Source organism: Pinus tabuliformis, chromosome Q (assembly GCF_031772625.1).
Source record: "Pinus tabuliformis cultivar Carrire ecotype Pingquan chromosome Q, CPIR1, whole genome shotgun sequence".
Classification (NCBI taxonomy): Eukaryota; Viridiplantae; Streptophyta; class Pinopsida; order Pinales; family Pinaceae; genus Pinus; species Pinus tabuliformis.
This window is the reverse complement of record NC_142296.1, coordinates 644,591,159-644,614,457: the sequence shown is the minus strand read 5'-3', so window position 1 is coordinate 644,614,457 and position 23,299 is coordinate 644,591,159. Positions and strand designations below refer to the sequence as shown.

Sequence of the window (23,299 nt, the reverse complement as noted above, 5' to 3'; positions counted from 1 at the left end):
GAACGGTTCAAAAAGCCGACATCGTATGCAAAAGTTAGAGCTTCTAAAAGTTTGGTAAAAAAACAAGCCTCGCAGGGCCAGCCCCACCCCATGTGACCAAGCGCCCGAACCAGGAGATAGGGGCCAACTCTTAAGCGGCATTAGTGCACCAATAATCAGTTTATCATTTAATTAATATTTAATTAAGTTGGCAGAATTTATGGCAGAGGTACCAAATCTGGAACCGCCACCAAACTTGGCAGGATTAACTGACATTTCTCCAGATTTAGCAGAGGTTTTGTAGGAAAAACTGTTTGAGCCATAACTTACTCAATTCTCAGCCAAATTTCAAAAATGAATAGTCATGTTTGGCTAATTGGCATGCTAGAAACTCATTGGAGTAGGTTGCAGAGTCATAAGAGGTAATCTACAGGTGTCTTGGACACTTTAAGATTTTTGAAGCTTAGGGCCACCAAGTGTCGAAGGCCATTCCCAAAGCAACTAGTAACCAAATTGAGTACAAAAATAGTCATTTCTAATAGATTTTAATGTTTTAAACTCATTGGAACAGGTTCCAGGAGCATTGGATGGATGTAACAACAATTCGAGCACTATTGAAGCTAATACAAAGGCTCACACTATGAAGTTGGACCAAAGAGATGTAGCCCAAGAGGGGTGAACTCCTTCAACAAAAAATTGTGTATTGGGCTCTGTTATTTGTGCTTGTTGTGTTTTTATATGCTGTCATCCATTTAAATTCATGCTTTTAAGTTCATGCAAAACACTAAATTTCAACAAGTTAGATGAATTGACAATCACATGCTCATGGAAAAACTCTTTATGGATAAGAAAACCAAAGCAAAGAAAATTTGATATCTAGAAATGATACTAGCACAACATTAACTGGCAATAAATTTTAGATCAAGTTGGTATCAGAGCACAAGGTTGCTTGCTTGATTTTCTTGAAGGGTTTAATAGTTGCAATTTTTGTTATGATTACAAGGTTGAAGTTGTAGAGAGGAGAAGGGAATCTATTGATAGCTAGTCGTGATATTAGGACAAGAATGAAGAAGGCTGAGAAAACACCATCCTCACCCAAAGGACCACTCAAGGCAGAACCTGAATCACCTCAAGTTCCATCTCCATCAGTTGAGATAGAAGAGGCACATATTGCACAAGAGGCTGAATTGATTGAAGAGGTACAATCAATACAAATTTCTGAGCCTAAATCCATAGCCATTGTGTCTGGAGAAAGACAACATGAAGGTCCCTCTTCAAAAGAGGAACAATTCAAGAAATATTAGTATACTTTGACTGAGATGGTTAAAGTCATCTATGAAGAGAGGAACACCAGAATGGTTGGAGCGAGTTCTAAACCTCCACATGGAGAAGGAAGCTCAAAGGACAAAAAAGATGAAAAGAAGGATTCCAAAGGGAATGGTGGGAAGCCACCTCCATCTCCAACATCCTCATCATCTTCACCATCTCACACAACATCATCTTCCACTACAACCACTGCCCATACTCATTCCAAAACCCTAAAAGAAAAAACTCCATTACTAAAATTGGACATAAGACTCGAACTTCCCATGTACAATGGAGAAGTGAATGCAGAAAAGTTGGACAATTGGATTCGACAGTTGGAGGTATACTGCAGAATTCAGAACCTTCAAGAAGATGACATAAATATCCAGTTGGCTTTACTACGGCTAGAAGGAACTGCACTAGTTTGGTGGGAAGCAAAGACTTAAGAGGAGATGTGAATCCATGGTAAGATATCAGAAAATTTTATCCTTTAGCCTATATGCAAAAAGCATCATGAGTTGGCAAAACTTTAGGCAGCTTAAAGGCCAAATAGTCCAAGATAATACACAGGAGTTTAGGAAAAAGGCTTTGTTATTAGGAGTAAACCTGAATTTACAAGACACACTCTTGAAATATATTGGAGGTTTACATTCCTATTTGCAGCATACTATCCTTATGTTTAACCCAAGCAACTTAGATGAAGTATGTGTGCAAGCCACACATCTTGAGGCAACGGGAAAAAAAAACATAGAGGAGAAAGGTGAAAGTGAGGGTAAGGGAAAAGAGAAGGGAGGAAAATGGAAGGCAAAAAAGAATTCAAGTATAAAAAAAAAGAGAAGGAAAAACTCACATGCGAAAAATGTTCAAAGAATGGCCATGATGAAGACCATTGTTGGCAACTTCATCCAAAATTAAAACCAAATAGATTGAAACCCAAAGAGAAGGGAAAAATTGTTGATATTGCTGAGAAAGGCTTAGGGTCAGCTTCAGGAGATGAGACAAAAATTACATCTATGGGTTTGAAAGGTCAACATGTTGAAAGTAGTAGTTCCTCGAATAGTCACAACAACACTCCAAATGAAGACAAAAGGGAAGAGTTGTTCACTGTCAGAGTAATCTCAAATCATACCAAGATTGATGCACTCTTTAGTGGATCACAAGTAAACCTGATTTCAGAAGACATAGTTAAAGAGATTAAATTTGAAACCATACCACATCATAAACCATACCCTTTGGGTTGGATAGTTAAGGATGCCAATTTACAGGTTTCAAAGAAATGCATTTTTAGATTTGCTATTACTGAAAACTTTGCTAATGAAGTCGAGTTAGACGTGGTTCCACTTGACATTTCTAGAATTATCTTGGGAAGTCCATATTTGTATGACAGGAAAGTGGTGTTTCATCACTATGAGCACAAATATCATTTTCTTAAAGATGGGGTGAAGTATATTGTGAGAGCTCATCACAAGAAACTGAACATTTCTTTAGTTAATGCAGGGAAAATGAAGAGGCTAGTGAATGCAAGTCAGAACTTAACATTGTTGATGATAAAAAAAGAGATGTTTTGAATCATACTTTTCATAAATATGCTTATATTTGTAATGAGATGTTTCAGAATGATAATAGGTTTCCTTTGAAAGAAGGTGAAAAACATTTGTAACAACCAACATTGGTGTTGAGCGATGTTGAAAACAAGGTGTCGATGCAAGAAGTTGCAAAGGTCAAAGAGAAGAGGACAAAGTAGCTTGGCAAAGAAGGCATGGGTTTCACAAATCTTCATTGCTGGTTTCCAAAAGGCACATTACAATGGCGAAGAAACTTGTGCAAGAGTTGACTCAAGTACAAGGCAAAAGTAGCTAAAAATTTCATAGAGATAAAGTGCAAGGTGAGAAAGATTCTAAGTTTCCTTTGATTGTTTACTGAGGTAGGAACAAGTTGTTTTCTGCAAAATTATATTGTTGTTCTGCAAATTTAGAAATATTGCAGCATGACGATGCCAAATACATCAATATATGGTCGTCAGAATCAAGGAAAATTTTGACTTTTTATGAAAAGCCCCAAATGATGAAATTAGGAAAATTTCAATGGATAAAGACTGGAAGGACGAGGGAAAAGTCCCGTCATCAACATAATTAGTGATCAAGAGAGATTTTGGGGTCCAAAAGGCTTCTAGTGGGGAGGAATGATCAGGGATTAGTATTTTAGCTTAAAAAATGAAAGTGCTCAGAATTACTTCAAACTTGAATGAATGGATAGATTTCATCTACAAGATTCCAACGCCATGAATAGTTTGAAAAACTGACATCATATGCAAAAGTTAGAGCTTTTGAAAGTTTGGTAAAAAACAAGCCTCGCGGGGCTGGCCCCCACCCCATGTGACCAAACGCCCGAACCAGGAGCTAGGGGCCAACTGTTAAGCAGGATTAGTGCGCCACTAATCAGTTTAGCATTTAATTAATTTGTAATTAAGTTGGCGAAATTTATGGCAGAGCCACCAAATCTGGAACCACCAAACTTGGCGGACTTAATTGACAGTTCTCCAGATTTAGTGGAGGTTTTGTAGGAAAAACTATTTGAGCCATAACTTACTCAATTCTCAGCCAAATTTCGAAAATGAATAGTAATTTTTGGCTAACTGGAATGCTAGGAACTCATTGGAGTAGGTTGCAGAGGCAGAAGAGGTCATCTACAGGTGTTTTTGGTCACTTGAAGATTTTTGAAGCTGAGGGCCACCAGGTGTTGGAGGCCATTCCCAAAGCAGCTGGTAACCAAATTGAGTAAAAAAATAGTCATTTATGATAGATTTGAATGTTTTAAACTCATTGGAATAGGTTCTAAGATCATTGGATGCATGTAACAACAATTTTAGCATTATTGAAGGTAATACATAGGCCCACACTATGAAGCTAGACCAAGGAGATGTAGCCGAGGAGAGGTGAACTCGTTCAACAAAAAATTGTGTATTGAGGTCTGTTATTTTTCTTTTCTGTGTTTTTATATGCTGATCTTCATCCATTTAAATTCATTCTTTTAAGTTCATGCAAAAGACTAAATTTCACCTAGTTAGATGAATAGACAATCACATGCTCATGGATAGACTCTTTATGGATAAGAAAACCAAAGCAAAGAAAATTTTATATCTGGGAATGATACTAGAACAACATTAATTAGCAATCAAATTCATATCAATAACAGTCCTAAAGAAGACAAGGTTGGAGCTTGTACCAGAGATAGAGTTGGAGCCTCATAGAGACAAGGTTGGTGCCTTGGAAGATAAGGTTAGAGCCCTAGAGGATAGCAGTCCTCAAGAAACTAGGTCGGAGCCTATACCAGAGATTGGGTTGGAGCCCTAGAGGTTGGTGCCCCAAATTGACAAGGTTGGAGCCTTGGAAACTCCAAGTTGGTGCTTGGCATAATACAGATGGGAGCCTGGGAGATAGAATATTGGCGTCTTCATCTAGGGTTGGAGCCCTACACATATATTGTACTTGATCTATTTTAAATAAGAAATTAATAAAAGTATTTATTCTATTATTATTCATTTTGTGTTCTAAATATAAGTGATCTAACTAGTAAAAGTAACAATTGAAAAGAAGTATTGATTCACCCCCCCTCTCAGTATTTCCAACAATTGATTCTAGATCCAGTATGTTTACTCAATGCCTAATAGATTGATGGTAGATGCTTAGAACACAAATGGAAGAGCCAAGGAAGAAAGCCTCCAATCCTCCTAAATATGTCTCTTCCTCAACTATGAAAACTAAAGACAATCAAGTTAGGAAAGTTCCATTATTCAATTGAAACTTTGATATATGGAAGGTAAGAATGTGAAATTTGTTAATGGCTCAAGGCATTGAAGTATGGGAATTAGTGATTACTGATAATACGATGGATGGAGAATCAAAGGAGTACAATACAAGAGAAATGGAGGCAATTTTGAATGGGCTACCAAATTCTATAAAGGCCAATTTGGAAAACTGTTCATTAACAGAAGATATATGGGACAAACTTCGTGCCCTTCACTCAAAAGGAGCATTGACGATGACCTCTAGTAAAGAAGATGGTGGCAAGCAAGAAGGAAATCTAGAACCCTTCAAGGAAGATGAAAATAAGAGTGATGACATCAAGGCCATAGAAGACCTAGAAGAAGAAAGTACACAAGACTTTGAAGAGGATCTCTTAACTAAACTTATAGCCTCCATGGAAAATATTAATAATTTTGAGAAAGGAAAATGAGGAACTTAAGAAGAAAGCACAATATGGTGACCAAGACAAGACAAGGAAGGAAGTTGATCTTTTCACTTGATCACAAGCCAACAATCTTTCTTGTCTTAGAAAAAAGAAGAGCTAAAGGAGTTTATATAGGCACGGAGAGTTGATTGATTACATGAAGAAATGAAAAAATCAATTACCTCATCCATTTCCATGAAAGCATGCAAAGGATTAGTGGGAGAAAGTCCATTAAAGAAAGGAATAATAGCAAAGGGAGTTGCAAAGAGCAACATAACAAGAAGGAGCACCATGACAGGGGGAGAAACATATCTATCATGGAGTACTATCATTGATAAATAAAATGCGATGGAGAAACATGTCAAGAAGCAACTTGATAGGGGGAGTAGTTGGGCACCCCATTTATCATTGATGTCAAAGGGGGAGCGAATGTTGAAAGGGGGAGATTATTGCAATCAATGACAAAGGGGAAGATTTTTGAATAAAGTTGTCATTGATGGCATCATAATTGAATTTTTGAAACAAACCCTAGATATTCTGCAAACCCTAGGAGACCTAAACCCTAACTACTTGACTAGACCCTATGTGCATGAGTATATTAATGAAATTCTAGATGCACTTTCCATAATGAAGCGCTAGCAATGATGTCATTATGATATCATTTTTTCATTGTTGAAGCTATCCATGTCAGTCATTAATGATGGCAAGCCAATAACTTTCCCTTATATGCATTTCCCAAGCTTTATTGGAGATGCCCTAAGAAAGAAGTTACCTTGTTGAAGATGCCCATGAAGACATATTGAAAAGGCACCATAGCCTTGTTGAATGATGCTCATTATTCCCATGTGATGAAGCCCTAATTTAGTAACCCTAGATGTATGAATATGTCAAAGAAACTCTAGCCCTTGTATATGCATGAAGATCACATGCACTAGAATGTCAATATAGTGAAAAAATTCTAATCCACTTGATCCTTTAATTCCATAGAAGAAATTCTTTAATAGGGTTGTTATGAAAAAATATGCATATGATGAAAGAAAAATTAAATTTCCATCATTAGAGGTCATATCTTAAAGGAAATACTATATCAACTTATAGAGGAGATCATAATCTTTCCAATGAGTACTCGCTTATCTCCTAATTCATTACCGTTGAAGAGAAACCAATTCTTGAAATCAACATATGTCAAAAATTGTAAAATTGTCCAAGCCGACTTGAGTAGGATCATAACCCTTGGCAAAGAGACGTGTCCCTTCAGATTATGTAAAAACCACTATAAATATAAACCTAAATATGTCCATTCAATCACAAATTTTTCGGCGGAGACAAGACAAGAAGTAGAGAAGTAGCTGCAACCTAGAAAAGCAAGGAAGACAAGTTTGTGGAATTGTTCTTGGGTTAAATAGTCTCCCACAAGTTTGAGCTAGGAGGAGAGAAGTTGTTGTACTTTTCATGGTTGAAGTTTTCGTAGTTGCCGTGGTCGAAGCTGCACTAGTTGCCATGGTCGAAGTTGTCATAGTTGTCGTGTTCACAACTGTTGTAGTTGAAGTTGTCGTGGTTGAAGATACCATGGTCGAAGTTTCCATAGTTGTCGTGGTTGAAGTTGTCGTAGCTACCGCAGTTGAAGTTGGCGTAGTTTTTGTGGTCAAAGTTGTTGTAGTTGTTGTGGTTGAATCTATCGTGGTCGAAGTTGTCATAGTTGTCACGGTCAAAGTGCTGATTTATTGGGATTGGACAAATAGAGCTTGTTGAATTCTTCTCTTGAGAATAGAATACGGTAGAGTTGGAAAACTTTGTGAAGTAGCATATTGAAGATTTATGGAGATCATTGAAGATCCTGATGCATTGAAGCCATCATGAGGTGACCTTGAAGAAGTTTTGTTTGGGTACATGAAGAGTTGTGGGAACACCCTCCAAGAAGACAAAGTTGTCATTGATGAGCTAAGTCCTTTGGAGATCAAGGGCATTGTTGAAGGTGAAGATTATTTTCAGGGCTGGTTGCAGAAGATATTGGGAGCCTTGAAGAACTATTAAACTTATCTTGATGAATTGAAGTCATGGTTTAGAGGTGTATAGGATCGTAGTCCTCAAGAAGACCAGGTTCGAGCCTGTACTAGAGATGGGGTTGGAGCCCTAGAGGTTGGAGCCTCATAGAGACATGGTTGGTGCCTTAGAAGATAAGTTTGGAGCCCTAGAGGATAGGAGTCCTCAAGAAACTAGGTCATAGCCTGTACCAGAGATAGGGTTGGAGCCGTAGAGGTTGGTGCCTCAAATTGAAAAGGTTGGAGCCTTGGAAAGTCTAAGTTGGTGCTTGGCATAATACAGGTTGGAGTCTGGGAGATAGAATATTGGTGTCTTCATCTAGGGTTGGAGCCCTACACATATATTGTACTTGATCTATTGTAAAGAAGAAATTAATAAAAGTATTTATTCTATTATTGTTCATTTTGTGTTCTAAATATAAGTGATCTAACTGGTAAAAATAATAATTTAAAAGAAATATTGATTCATCCCCCCTCTCAGTATTTCCAACACAAGTGAGACTCCATGTGGCCTTTGCTGGTTAATATTTTCTACAGATTCTGATGGTCCAATACCACTTGCAACATTAGCTGTTGGTGGCTCCTTGTGCGACGATGTACCAAGCTACCATGTTGCACTAGCATCAGAGTCAATGTGGCTCTTATCTAATAGGTGCAACCAATGCTATCCATACCTGGAAGATGTTGGGAAGTAGGTTAAGCCTTCATCTAGGTAGATGAGGACCTAGCACTCGGTTACACCTAACATTTTGTCTCTCTTGTGCAGACACATGAACCACCCCTTGGAAGTCCCCCACGACAAATTGGTTGAAATGGAGTCCTAGTTGAAACTCCACCAATAACTTCCTTAAGAAATATAGAGGTACCTCCCTATTATTATAGGAAGGTTTGTCAAATACCATAAACCACTTATCCATCTAATTATCTAGAAATGGTTGGTAGGTGCACCAGTCCATACAAATTTATTTTTTGTTGATTGGTAAAGGTTAGTTGTCTCTTGGATCAATAAATAAAGACAAAAAATCTTGTTTAGTAATGTTGAGGTCTCTGATTTGGTATTTATTTAAACAGTTTCTATAATGTTCATTCATTTTAGCCCTGTAATTAAGAACATTGGTTAATTGGCTTTGGGTATTGGAGATGTATAATTGAGCTTGATAACCTTGCAAGAGACTATCATGAAGGCTCTCTGGTGTTTTGGAGATCTTGAATCAACGATTTCAATGTAGCCAAGGATGCATCAATTTCATCATTTGGATTTCTTAGTTCTTTTGGGTTTGGATTTCTAATTTTTTTTTGATGATGGGGGTTTGGGTTCTAGGTAAGTTCCATATTAATCAATTTCCCTACAATTTAATATAACGATTGTGTTTAGGGTATTAATTTGGGTGTGTTTTTCCAGTTAAAAACAAAAAACAAAAAAACAAAACAAAACATTAGAATACTTACATGGACTCCAAATACTAGATACGATATTAATTTGGTCCTCAAAGTTGTTCGGTAATCAACAAATTTTCTCAATATCTCCCAAAAACATGTCATGAGGTCCCCATATGGTAAAAAATGGGGCTATTGGTATATAAATAAAAAATCTCACAAGGAAATATGCATATTCTTAGGAACATGTGCATGTTCCTATAATGCATGTGTATTCTAGTTAAAAACTCGTGTGAATGGTAAGTTTACAACCTAGTTAGTGTACTAGTTGGAAATTTGTGCCTTCTTGAAAGTGGATGCTCATAAACATGTGCACATTTCTAAAAATGTGTGAGTGTTCCTCCATACACATGTTTTTGATGGCCCATTGCCACTTTTGAGGCCACCATCTTTTTGGGAGCACCCCAATTAAACAAAGGAGGCAATGAATGCAAGAAAATGGAAGCCCTCAATAAGTAAAAGCAAGCAAAGTTGGTAGGAAGAAAATTTGCACATAAAGTACTAGAAAATTGGTATGTGATGTTCATAAATCCAAGCAATGATAAGCTCATTTCAATTAGAATGGCTTGTTCTTTATGAATAACAAAAATATTTAACCAAAACATCTAATTTTCAATGTCCATCGCTAAAATGTAATTTTATTTAATTTTCAATGACTATCACTAAAATGTAATTTTAATAAATAAGAAATACATATATCCTTAAATTTCATAAGGTTTTATTATATAAAATGATAACATTTCTTTAATTTTTTAAAAATAATTTTGATGTAGGAAAAATTGTAAGTGATATTATGATGATAGCAAAAATAGGCACAGCGCATAGCGATGAAACTTTAGAAAAACGGGTAGGGCAGCTGGAAGACGGAAATTGTCACACCGAAAAATTGGCACAGTACACAGCCATGGGAACAAATTTAAACCAGCGGCACGGAAATTGTCACATCGAAAAAGAGGCACCGGATTCCCAAACAGTGGTTAATGCTGCACCATGGATTATTACAGTTGGAGCGACCTCAATCGACCGGGATTTCCAGTCAAACGTTGTGTTAGGCAACGGTAAGATTATTCAGGTGAGAACAAGGTGTTAGGCAATAGTATAATGTTTTTTCACTTTACACAACAATTAATAATTTCATTTCTTCACAACAATTAATAATTTCATTTCTACCCTCCAAGAGCATGCCTGTTCCTAATAGTATTAAAGATTATTTTATAAAGAAGTCGACTAAAGGGGCAATAAAATGCAGTTTCGTCACTCTCTCGAATTAGCATAACAATTCTATAAACAAACCTGTTGTAAAATGCATATACATTTTTCGTGATTTGTAGATCCAGTATTTTGGGATTTGGCTGTGAAAATTTGTACTGTGCATTTAGGGTAAGGGCATCACATTTTCGAATCTCAGCCAATCGGTCGTGTACCCGCTTGTGTACGAAGGAAGCATACCTACCAAGTCCTGTGACCCAGTAGCGGCAAGGTAAATTAAAATATACAATGTAGGAATTTTATAATTATATTTTTAATGAACAGGGGAAATTCAAAGCAAGGTATTGTGCAGCAATTGTGTTGAAGAGTGCTTAGATGCAAACAAAACGAAAGGAAACGTTGTAGTCTATATTGCAAATGAGACAGCTAAATCGAGGGTAGACATGATAGTAGAAATCGAGGAGCTCACTGGAGCCGTAGGCATTATTGTCGTGGACGACTTACAGCTATATGAAGCATCTGAGTACTTACTTATTGCAGGGACTGCAATAAGTAAATCGTCTGCAACAGAGATATTTTCTTACATAAAGTCAACCAGGTGCGTTCGCCTACAATTCCTGCTCTTTTCACATGTTTATATCGATTCATTTGGCTCATCCAATTACAGTGTGGTTGTTTATTATAATCTTCCAAGCCTTGTCATTATAGAAATCCTGTTGCCACAATTACTCCATCAACGGTGGTTGCAAATGAGAAGCGGGCTCCTGTTGTTGCATCTTTTTCATCAAGAGGTCCTGGAGCGCTGACCCAGAACATTCTCAAGGTAAGTAGTGGCCAATTAACTTTCAGAAGCTAATTATGAGAGATCATCACAACCTGAATCCTTCAATTGATATTTGCAGCCAGACATCAGCGCACCAGGTCTGAACATCATTACTGCATGGGATCCTCCCAATACGTTTATAGACACAGTTCTTTCAGAGACGATGTCTACCGCATTTATCATGATGTCTGGAACATGCGTAGCAGTTCCTCATGTTAGCGGAGCTGCTGCATTTTTAAAATCTATGAATCCTACTTGGAGCCCCTCTGTTATCAGATCAACCCTGATGACAACAGGTACTTATGATCAGGTTTTATTCTTGAAATGCATAATCCCTTAAACCAACTTTTTTCGAGTACTTATGGCCATCCCTGAAGTCAAGTATTGAATTAGTTCAACTAGTGATTGTACTCAATGTTAATGGTAATGGGTATTTAATTATTTCAATGTCAGCATATATGTCCTCTGTCACAAAAATTCATGTCTCACAACTGCCTCTTTTTCTAACATCTGCACTCTAATGTATATGGCAGCCATTGTAAGGAACAATATAGGAAATTTTTTGACTAATGCATCAGATATCGCTGGGACGCCATTTGATTTTGGAGCGGGAGTAGTAAATCCAATCGGAGCTCTGCAACCAGGACTTGTATATGAAACATCAATCGATGATTACTTCCACTTTCTGTGTAATTACGGTCTAGACTCTGAGAATATCAAGCTCATCACTGCAAATAAAACCTATAGGTGTCCGTCCGGTGCAAAGGTGGATCTGATCAGTAACATGAACTATCCAAGTATAGCCATTTCCAAGTTAAATGTTGTGAATGGGAGCACAATTGTAAGCAGAAACGTCACAAACATCAGTCCTAATCTCGCACCCACTTACAAGGTTACCATCGGTGCACCTCCGGGTCTGAGTGTGAAGGTCTCTCCAGAAATTCTTCAAATCTCTCAAACTTCCAAGAAGCTATCTTTCGACGTAGTTTTTACACCAACCAAGGTTGCCACCAAAGGATATGTTTTCGGTTCGCTCGTTTGGAGCGATGGAAAGCATAACGTTCGTACTCCTTTTGCAGTGAATCTGGTGTGACCAACCTTATAGAGGGTCAAGTAATAAAACAAACGAAACCAGCAAGGCTGCTTATTGCTTGCATAGACCATAAAGTGATAAACAAGCGAAACTAGCTTTTTGTAAACCTGTTTTTTGTTAGATATAATTATCTCTCGCAATTTCTTGCACAGTCATCAATATAATGGTAAAGATGGAAAAAATGAGTTTCTAAATTTGTTTTTTTTGTTAGATATAATTATCTCTGGTGATTTCTTGCACAGTCATCAATATAATGGAAAAGTGGGAAAAAATGAGTTTCCAAATTTGGAACACATAAACAGTTTACCAAAATTTTGAAATTTTATCAATCAATTTTTTTAATATTTTCTGAAATAAATACATTTATTTTATAAATGTCACACTGATGAGATTATTGCAAATTGATTCTAAACACTAAAAACTCCACAAGCCAATTACAACAAACCAACCTACTTCCAAAACACATAACTAAGAAAATATTGTTTCCCAAATCACAGGAACTCAGATAAGTATTCAACATATAAGATAACTATTCAACATATAAAAATGAGGAAGAAGAAAGCAACCCTCATTTGATAAGGTAGATCAATTCCTTAAGAATGTTGTCTGAGAGAGGGGTCTTGAAGTTTAAGGGCAAGAATCCTTTAAAAAGTCTACCCTAACTCATAAAAGCATGCCCACAAAATCCTCAATTTTGAAGGACTACTTTCTACATTATTTCACCCTCAAAATTACAAAACATTATTCACGTGGTATTGTATCATAATAAAAGTTTAATAAATATTTATTGTTGTAAGTATGGTGAGGAAACACCCCTCGTTGTGATAGAGGCAGTTATATACCTCAGAATAGGGGGTCTGGGTCATCGCCAAAGCTAGGGGATTCTTTCTCAACACAAAGAGGGATACTTCTACAAAGGCCCTGAGAGGTAGCAATGCCCACATCCTCGGCTTTCCAAGACATTGGGAATATCATATCTATTGGGAGGTTATATGATTCCCCGTTTGTTCATAACCAAAACCCCATCCAAGATGGGGTGGGGCTATTCTCTCATTAAAATAAAAACATGTAGATGGAGATTTTTATTTATATATTATTATACATGTATTTGTTGATATATATTAAATTTATTTTCATAAATTTATTGGTTTATAAAATATGGAAAATATCAACCACATTTATTAATGTAGTTGTGTTATTTTACCCACGGATGTATGTGGGCTTAATTCATTAACCATGGTTGAAAAGGGTTGACTAAGGATTGACATGGTCAACCATTAACTGTATTATTATTATATTGATTTAACAATGTTACATTGATATTGACTTGCCATTATCAACTATGGTTAACAATGATTAATGTTACATTAATCTTAATGTTAATGTTACATTGGTTGATAATGGCTTAACATTGTTGACCATGGTTGAAACCCATGAGGCGTAGACCAGTTGCCTTGCATGGGGTTTAATCCCCACGAGGGCATGTGGAAGCGCTAGGATTGGAAGCTAGTGCTTTGGGGGAATTAAACTTCCCAAGGGGCATCTAGGCTCGACCGAGCCTTGCAAAATCCTAGTGATAAGCATCTCATCATGGGTGGATCGGTATTCTTCCAACTAATAAGCAAGCTGACCCCGGCCTAGGCTTAGCCTAATTTTAAAAAATACATACTGACCATGGTTGATATTACATTAATCTTAATGCTAATGTTGATATTACATTAATGGTTGAAGTGAGATGTTGGGGTTGACCTTAGTTGACCATGATTACCAATAGTTACCATGGTTGATGTTAGTTGAGCATGATTAAACCAAGGATTAAGGGGAAGATTATGGTTGACCAAGGCTAGAAAATGTTGACAACTGACGTGTGTGGAGTGGATTCATTAACCATGGTTGACCATGGCTGTAGAGGGATGATTAGGTTGGCTATGGTTGACGATAGTTGACAAGGTTGATCAATGTTGAAGAGGGTTGACTAAGATTGATTGAATTTGGCCAAGGTCAACCATTGATATAACAATGTATTATTGTTACATCAATCTAATGATGTTACATTACTATTGACCATTTTTACATTCAAAGGGATCGTGCGGTCTTACTTATTTTATCTAGTTGGCTTTATGATACCTTAATGATTTCCTTCCAGTAATTGGTAATCAAAGAGATAAGTGAGTCTCCATGACATAACTCTTACTTGGTGAGTCTTTACCAAGGCTCGTCATAATTCCACTCGGCTACCAAATTTAGCTTTGTTGTTAGGAGTTCACTTTGTTCATCAAACCTTGCTAGTTCACTTCCATCATCCCCCATGATCCCCCGTAAGGTAACATCCCTCACATCTGGTTATTCATGGAAGTGGTAAGAGGTGGTAGTAATCCCCAAGGCTAAATGACCTTCCTCGGGCCTCGCCCTTGGGAGCCTCATGTTTAATGAGTCCCTTTCTATCCTTTAGGCGAGTACCTCTTAATGGTCGAATATAGCTTCAAATGATCATGGTTTCCTAGGGAACAATGGAGGCTTAATCAATTGTCAACAAGAACCCTCTCATGAGGTCTAAGAGGGCATTCCATTTGGTTGAGCAAGGAGAGCATGACAAGAATGCAGTCCATACAACCTGCTAATCTAATGAGGAAAGGTCTAGGGTGTATTCTTATAGGCATAAAATATTATACAAGACTATAACAGGTGTGTTAGTGCATGTAGGTGGGTTTTCAGGTTCTAGATTTGAAGTTGGTTCTAGTTCCACATGTGAGGAATCAACCTGAGGTCTTCTAACTAAAACTAATTTTATCCTCTAATTTCACAACAAGGAAAATTACATGTTTATAACACAAAAATTATTTGATAATATCATATAAATAAATTTTCATTTATAACATATCAAACATTTTAATAATTTTAATCATAGAAATTTGAATAAATAAAATAACAAATGGAAGAATACATGATCTGGTGGCTCGGTTGAGGTGTTCCTGCTCAGGTTGCCCAACTAAATTTGCCACCCTACCAACTAGAATATATATTTTTTTATACGTAACATTTCACTTGAATGGAATTATGTCCTTATTATGCTAGGCTCCCTCACTTATTATATATATAAGGGAGGATAGAGTTGTATATTTTGTCATCATTGTATTGCCTTGGAGAATCCTTGTACAAAGAAATACATTAGGGTGCATGAGAAAACCCTAGAATAAAAAGGATATGTCTTCTATGTTTCATGGAGAGTTTTTTTTTTTTTTTTGTGAATTTTAGGTTTTCTTGTGTGATTCTAGAGTTTATGTTATGCATGTAGACCCTAGAGAAGAACATGGAGTTGGTGTTATTCATGATGATGATTATGAAGGATCTTGTTGTACTACTAGATTTTATAACCTAGTAGAAGACATGGTCATTGGAGATAACACCATGAATAATTTTAAAACCTTATTCTTATAGGATGTGAGGCTACAAAAATATCATGATGACAAGAAATTGATGGGTCTTGAGCATGTTGTGATGTCTTTGTTAAAAGACAAGTTGATTATTACATCTTTCATGACGTTCCATGGAGGTGGTGTTGTTTATGTTAATGTAAGATTTGAAGACCAAATATTTGAGTACACAAACCATATGATGGACAAGCATATGTGGAGACGAGGACTAGAGTTGTTTTTCCATGCACATGTGTGATGCAACATGTGTAGGGTTTGTAAACCCTAATGAAGAAAACAATGGTAGTGTGAAGAGCAGAAGTGATAAAATCTCGTTGATGCTAAGGGAGTAATTTTTGGTGTCGATACTAGCTTCTTTTGGATCTTTAATGGTGGCTATGAATTTTCAAGATTTTACCTTGCTAGGGTTTGAAGAGGCGGATATTGTATCAATTTTATAGTAAATTTGTTCACATGTATTTCATTTCTTCTATATATGTATAAAGTATCTTACTATCCAAAATGGCCTGATTGCAAATTTCAATTTTCTTCTTGCATTGTCTTCGTGATTAAGTAATTTTCAAGATTTATCATTCACATTTATTTGATATAACAAAGGTTGAAATTATTAAGTTATTTAGTATAGAACTCAAAGATAGAAATATATTTCTATTCTGTAAATTATTGTAATAAGGCGATTTTTAGAATTGGTATACGATTGAAGAAGTGTTCCCTAATATGATAAAAATTGTAATTTGTTTGGGGTCATAAACTACATGTATTACGAGGATTATGCTTAATTTACATATCTTTAAAAGCTCATTCCAAACTCCTTCAACAATACAACATGTCAGAGTGCTTGTTTCAAATATGCACATTCAACCTAGCAATCTAACACTTCAACATCAAATAAAAAAACACTCCACTTCAAAGAATATATACCATGAAATACACACACACCCAAAATTGTCTCAAATGTGCATTTTTAGCATGTCACAATCTACCCAATATACAAAATGACATCTCATGCCTAAAAATGGAAGTATGGAATATGGTGATGTAATGACTCCCACACACACACACACACACACACACACATATATAGCATTACCATTTTCTAATGAAGATTATACCATCTTCTCCTAATTTTTTTAATATCACCTTCTTGAATTTTTAGAGATTTTTTTGGTAGCATTATAACGTTGTTTTTTCTTTGTTGATGAATAGACATCTTATCACATTGTGGAATCTATATAATTCAAGAGAATAGCTTTTACAATCACTTGGTAACATTCTAATCCTTTCAACTAAAAGGTTCTATGCACCAAAATACAACCTCTTGTTTTGATAATGAAAACACTAACCACTTGGTTCTAGTGAACTCTACCTTAAATAGGAAATACTAAATGTATACACACATCACCATTATTTCTCGATTAAGAAGGTTATGGGTTTCACTTCATGATAACATTCTAATCCTTTTAACTAAAAAGTTCTATGCACAAAAAACACAACCTCTTGTGCATTAACCACTTAGTTGTAGTGAGCTATACCTTAAATAGGAAATACTAAATGTATACCTTAAATAGGAAATACTAAATGTATAGCAACATCACCATTATCTATACTAAATGTATAGACACATCACCATTATCTCTTGATTAAAACGGTTATGGGTTTATTAACTCTTTCATGTTTAATGACTAAACCATTAACTATCGGGATTATTATTATAGCCTTGAAATATATTTTTATTTATTTGTATGTGCATATAGAATATATATAAACATCATAATTTGATATACATTAAAACTTGTTACGTCTTAATATCGATTATGTTATATGCATAAAATTTTTGATATGTATACACCGCTTGGGTATCGGTTTGATACAACGATTGGTATCTCTTAAACCTTTTACATAGTCCAACTCCTTTGCATTGCGATGTATGTGGTACTTTAATTTTGTTAAATTGATTACCGTAAGGCTTGATTTTTCGGGATGTTTCTGGAGTGTTCCATGATATACATGGCCATTACCAAAGAGCTCCACATTAATGTACGTTGAATTATCAACCTTATCGATGGTTAGCCTCAGTCCTTGTCCAATCAACAGTATAAGATCATTCCAAGGTTTAATGTACCCTAATGACTACCTTACCGCTCTTTCACACAATCATTTTATTGAGGTAATTTCACCGGAGAATCCACTCCGCGGCTAGGGTTTCACAATTATGATTTACCTTGGCGTTTTCTACATATGTTACTTTGTGTTGACCTTTTTGTTTTCTTCATACTATTATTTTTGTCACTTGCAGGTCCTTTGAGGTTTTCCAGAAGGAGTTAAGGTATCTGGAGAAATACCATCTCCTTTGCCTGGTTTCTTAATGTGATACATTGTGTAGTTTTTCAACTCTTTCTCTGGTGAAGAACGTAAAGGTTTCACACCTGCATTTGGCGTTGTCGGCATTTGCAGGTAACAGTTTAACCTGTGGTCTATTTTTTAACACTCAAAATTCAGTTTGGGTTTCTTTCCTGGCAGCATAATCACCAACTCAAAATTCATTCGAAGTTTTTTGTTTGTTTGTTAACGACTCTCGAATATTTTTGAATGGCTATATAAGCCACCTCTCCAAGGGTAGGGTTTTATACTTTTGCAACTCATTTCCTTTTTCTACTTTAAGTCTTATTTCTAATTCGAGACCGTTACTTAACCTCTCCAAGAATAGGGTTTTATAGGTTTGCAACTCATTTCCTTTTTCTACTTTAAGTCTTATTTCTAATTCGAGACCGTTACTTAAAATTTTTAGAGTTATTGTTATTTTTCATACTGTAGGGTCTGCTCCCTAGGTCGGTCCTTGTACAATTTTTGTTTGAATATTGTTAACATTTTTGTAATTTTTAAATCTTAATAAGAATATATTTTTTTTTAAGTCTTTTCAATTATACCTTAGTTATATGCTTTCTTCATTTATAAATTAAAACCCTACTTTTTCGAACTTTATGTTACAGTGTATCCCAAAGTAAAGGGATATTTTTTGGGTTTTACGTATGAATGAAATTCTCCACACTCATGGAAAGGGCTTTGGTTCTCCTCAAGCTTATGGTTAAATATTTACCAGATTTATTCTTGTACAATATACATTCGAGTCCTCCTCTGATTTGGCATCTTTCGATGCAGGTAAGGATACACCCAAGTTTTATCCTCGAATATCACAGGTAAAACTTTTTCCTCTTTCAATATTTCTTATTTTAATCTTTTATTTACTTTTATTTCCATAATAAGTAACATATGCTAACTGAATTTCATATCACCTTTGACACATGTACTGTTAATCTTTCTAGCGAGAGCGAATTTGTTTGGAAGACTATATTGTAGTCACTTTTCAACACTCATTGAGCTCTTATATTTTTGTTCCAGGTCGGTTGTCTGGATTTTATTTCTTGAACTAGTGATGTTTGTATCGGTGTTTTTAATTTGACTGAGTTATATTTTGAAGATGACACAATTTTTGTGTTCCTTTCTATATTGGAAACTCATTAGTGGTATAATAATTAAAAATTTTATTTTTCTTTTAATTTCCTCGGAGAATTTTGCAAAATTCTTCCAAGACAGAGTTTTTCGGATTATACACATGAAATTATGACTCGATGTTTATAATATAATTATTTTTCAATTAATTAGTTATTTATATATATAAAAAAATCATGAGTTTTTACTCTAGAATTCTTTATATTCTCGGCATAGTTTTCTTCCACAATTTTCACATAAACGTAATGTCTGATATAAGTTTATTTCTTGGTTTTTAAATCTTTTGTCAACGTATGGAATTTATTCACTATGTATAAAACCACTCACCAATATTAGATGATTATAGTCCTGTAATGGTATTATCTTTCCTTCATAATTTTACCGAAGCTATAGCTTGTTATTTGTATTTATTTATATATTACTTATATATTTGTTCATACATACAAATACAATTATCTATAGGTATAGAATTATTACCAAGAGTAGTAACATTTGCTACTCTACTTCTTTTATTTATGTAATTAATATATACATATTGTTGGATGCCTAATCCACTAAGGGTTAAGGTCTGGAAGTTGAACGATCAAAGGGAATCCAAGAGACTTTGGAAGATGAGTCCAACAATCACAAGAATGTATTATAAATGTACGTCTATATTAATAGTAAATGAAATTCACTATTTTATCACTCATGTCTCCTCACATTCTATATGTGTCTAACATGGTATCAAAGGGCAAGCCAATCCGGGGCACTTTCAAATCTTGTCAGATCTGTCACAATGGTCAAACTCTACTTGTCTAATTGATTATTTCAAGAGTGGTCATTTATATTCACCACTGGCTATAATGCTAGCTATTTATTCTCAACGCTCCCTTTGACCATCACTTATGTGGTCAGACTCTACTTGTCTAATTGATTATTTCAAGAGTGTTCATTTATATTCACCACTGGCTATAATGCTAGCTATTTATTCTCAGCGCTCCCTTTGACCATCACTTATGTTGACGCTCTGTCAAGCACTATTCACCTATTTTCTTGTGCATGCGTTGAATATCAAGAACAATCACAAGATCGAGTTCAATGGAGACTCTAATGGGGGTAATTCTGTTCTACTCAGATCTAAGGGATTCAATATTTGAAACCGGGGCATTGGCATTCTATGCTCAAACTCATTCATGGCTCTCCTAAATGGGCTTGTTTCGACTTAAGAGTTCATACTTTTTATTGGTCGAGTATTGATATAAGACATTTTGTAAGAAAAAACAGTTTCCCTTGGATTTCCTTCTTCTTGGGATTTTCATCTTTCATTGAAAGTTCGAAGGTTGTCACTTGTCACAACTCACACCAGTGTCAATGAATCGTCAAGAGAGGTGAATATCTTGTTAAAAGATTCACTGAGAATCTTGAAAATAAGAAGATGAAAAACAAGTATGTGCTAGGTTGTTCCATGATGGGTAAAACACACTCTCATCCCACTTGCATAAGAAGGGAGACTTGAATGCATTCTGGATTTGAATGAATCTACACTTTATTGGCTTATATATATGTGTTATTGTATGTTGGTCCATTGGTTAATTTAGAATGGTTGTTTGAAACTCTGGTTCGTCATTGACTCTTTGTTGAATAGTTTCCAATGATGGGAACCTATTCGCTCTAATATGCCCAAGAAATCCCAAATGCCTTGCCATTGCTTCTGTGTGTCTGGCTAGAGAAGTCTCCAATCATGATGATGTTCTTTCTTCAACTTTGTTGACCATCATATGCGAAGATGTTCTACTAGTTCTTAGTACTAGTGGCAGAGACCTGACAACTTTGATATTGACAGTAGATGACAAAGATCTCTAAAATTCATCTTATTCCCTTATTAGAGAATTAACTAATCTGGGTGGCAATATTTCTTCAAATTCATGAACCAGTGATTGTGGAGATGTTGCAGATATTGATTCCAAAAATGGGAATCTTTCAACTTCAATATTTTGATGAAGAGAAGTAGGGTGTTATGACATTTTAGTGTGTTCCCTAGTTGTAGCAGCAGAAGATTCCAATCCTTCAACTTCAATCATTAATGGTGAAGTTTTCCACCTCTATCTATGTCCAGCGATGAAATTATAAACATTCTCACTATTGGAAGCATTGAAACAATAGTCTTCAACGTACCTTCTCTGCGTTTAGCATTGACTATGTATGCAACATTAAATTCAAGACCATAAGCTCTTTCCCATTGTCTATGCATCATTATCATCGAATTATTCTAAGGTAGCCTCAAACATTGAATATGAAGTTGTGATATGCTCAATCACTTGAGCTTCCAGTAATAAACCACTTAAATTTGGTGACAACGCATTTGCATGTTCATCAGGATTTACCATTTGAGAGCTACCTATTTTCAAGCAACACATCATCAATGATATCACAAAGTAACGTAGCAAGATAAATGGAATTTCCTAAGAAGCATTAAAATCGGCTTCAACAATTTTTTGTGTTTAATATATTGGTCAAGATTTTTGCGATGGCTAGAAGGGTGTAGCCAAGAGCTCTGAGGGTGAGACGAGATAGAGATCAATTTTTGAATAGTTGTTGTTGGAGGAATATTATTGAAAGATGATAGTGGATGTAGCAACTGACCTCTCCTACAAAGGGTTTTACATTTATGAAGTGTTAAAAGTCTAGTAAATGCATTGAGTTTGTCGAACCTACTTACTATATACATTACAAGTATTTTTAGTCAAGACAAGCTAGTTTCATAAGCTTGGATCTCAAGGTTTTATAAGCTCACATCTAAACATTGTTTATTATATTGTGAAAGTCTGAGGGAATGATAGAGTTCAAGTTTCTACCTGCAAGCATACTGCGCATAGGATGAATTTTCAGATTTGATACTTTGGAAGTTAGGCAATCAAAGGGAATCCAAGAGAGGTTGGAAGATGAATCCAACAGTCATAAGGATGTATTGTAAATGTACATCTATGTTAATAGTAAATGAATTTAACTATTTTATCACTCATGTCTGCTGACATTCCATGTGTGTCCAACACATATATATTATATATAAATGCTAATATCATTCTTATAATTTGTAACGAGAATAACTTTCTCGCATGACAAAGAGTTATTCTTTCTAATCATATATTATTTAACACCAACCAATCTTGTATTGTATGCTATTACTTTATCATGGAATTTAAACTTCATATAATTAGTATACAATTATAATATTTTCTGTTTATCAGTTGCAATAATAACATTCTAGACATTTCTTTTTCCTACTTTTTCATTTATTTTAACAACTGAACTGTAGAAAAATAAACATAACTTCTTCTTTGCCCGTGTACTTTCGAAAATTAAAATTTTCTACAATATCTTTTATTCATTACGCATAACAATGTTAAGTAGTTTTGAAAAAAAGAATAATACTAAACAAATTCCTTCTATGAACAAATAAATAAACATTACAAGCAGAAACACCAAATTGAACAAATATCTGGGAAATTGATAGCTAAATACTTGGCTCTTCCCAAACTCGACTCAACAAACTGCTTGTACCCCCAAGCAACTAGGCCTGCAATTCTTCTTTTGTATGTTAATTCTTGCTTCTCTTTAGTCTCTCCAATTGTTAGGAAACTAGCTCACAAAAAGATAGAAAATATAGATCAACGCCTTAGAATTCAGCCTCTTCGAGGGGGCAACCTCCTTTACATTACACAAATGGCAATTCTTGGATGATACAAATTACAAGACCCCATTTCCATATATAGGAGTATAAGGGGTCATAATATAATCAGAGCCGACATAACAATAATAATGTAAGGGCACACTAATAACAATAGTGGGCTTCTATGGGGCACAATAATAACAATATGGGGACTACATGGGCACAACAATATAATAAGGGGGTTGTATTAATAACAATAAGGGGTTACACTTGTAGTATAGAGACCTAAGATGCCCCTCTCCTTCAAAAAGTGTTGTCCTCAATGCTTGAGTAATTCTTGATGCTTCTATATAAAATTATTATCCTCCCATCTGGAATCTTCAGTGAATAAGTTCTTCCACTTGATGAGATACTCTGAAATTGAATGATTTCGTAGTTGTCGGGTTCTTGTTTATGTGACTGCTCCAGGCTCCAATATGATTTTTCCTTCCTAGTCAAGTTCTGGCAATATTGTTTGAACTGGGATATTCTGCAACTTTTGAATGAGTGGCCACACTTCTTCGTCTTTCTTCCATTCATCCCTTG

At 35.4% G+C, this 23,299-nt stretch overlaps 1 pseudogene; it reads left to right on the top strand.

Moving 5' to 3' along the window:
* LOC149221130 (CO(2)-response secreted protease-like) overlaps window positions 1-12,269 on the top strand; it is a 39,789-nt pseudogene extending 27,520 nt beyond the window's left edge.
* Window positions 12,270-23,299: the final 11,030 nt, after the last annotated feature.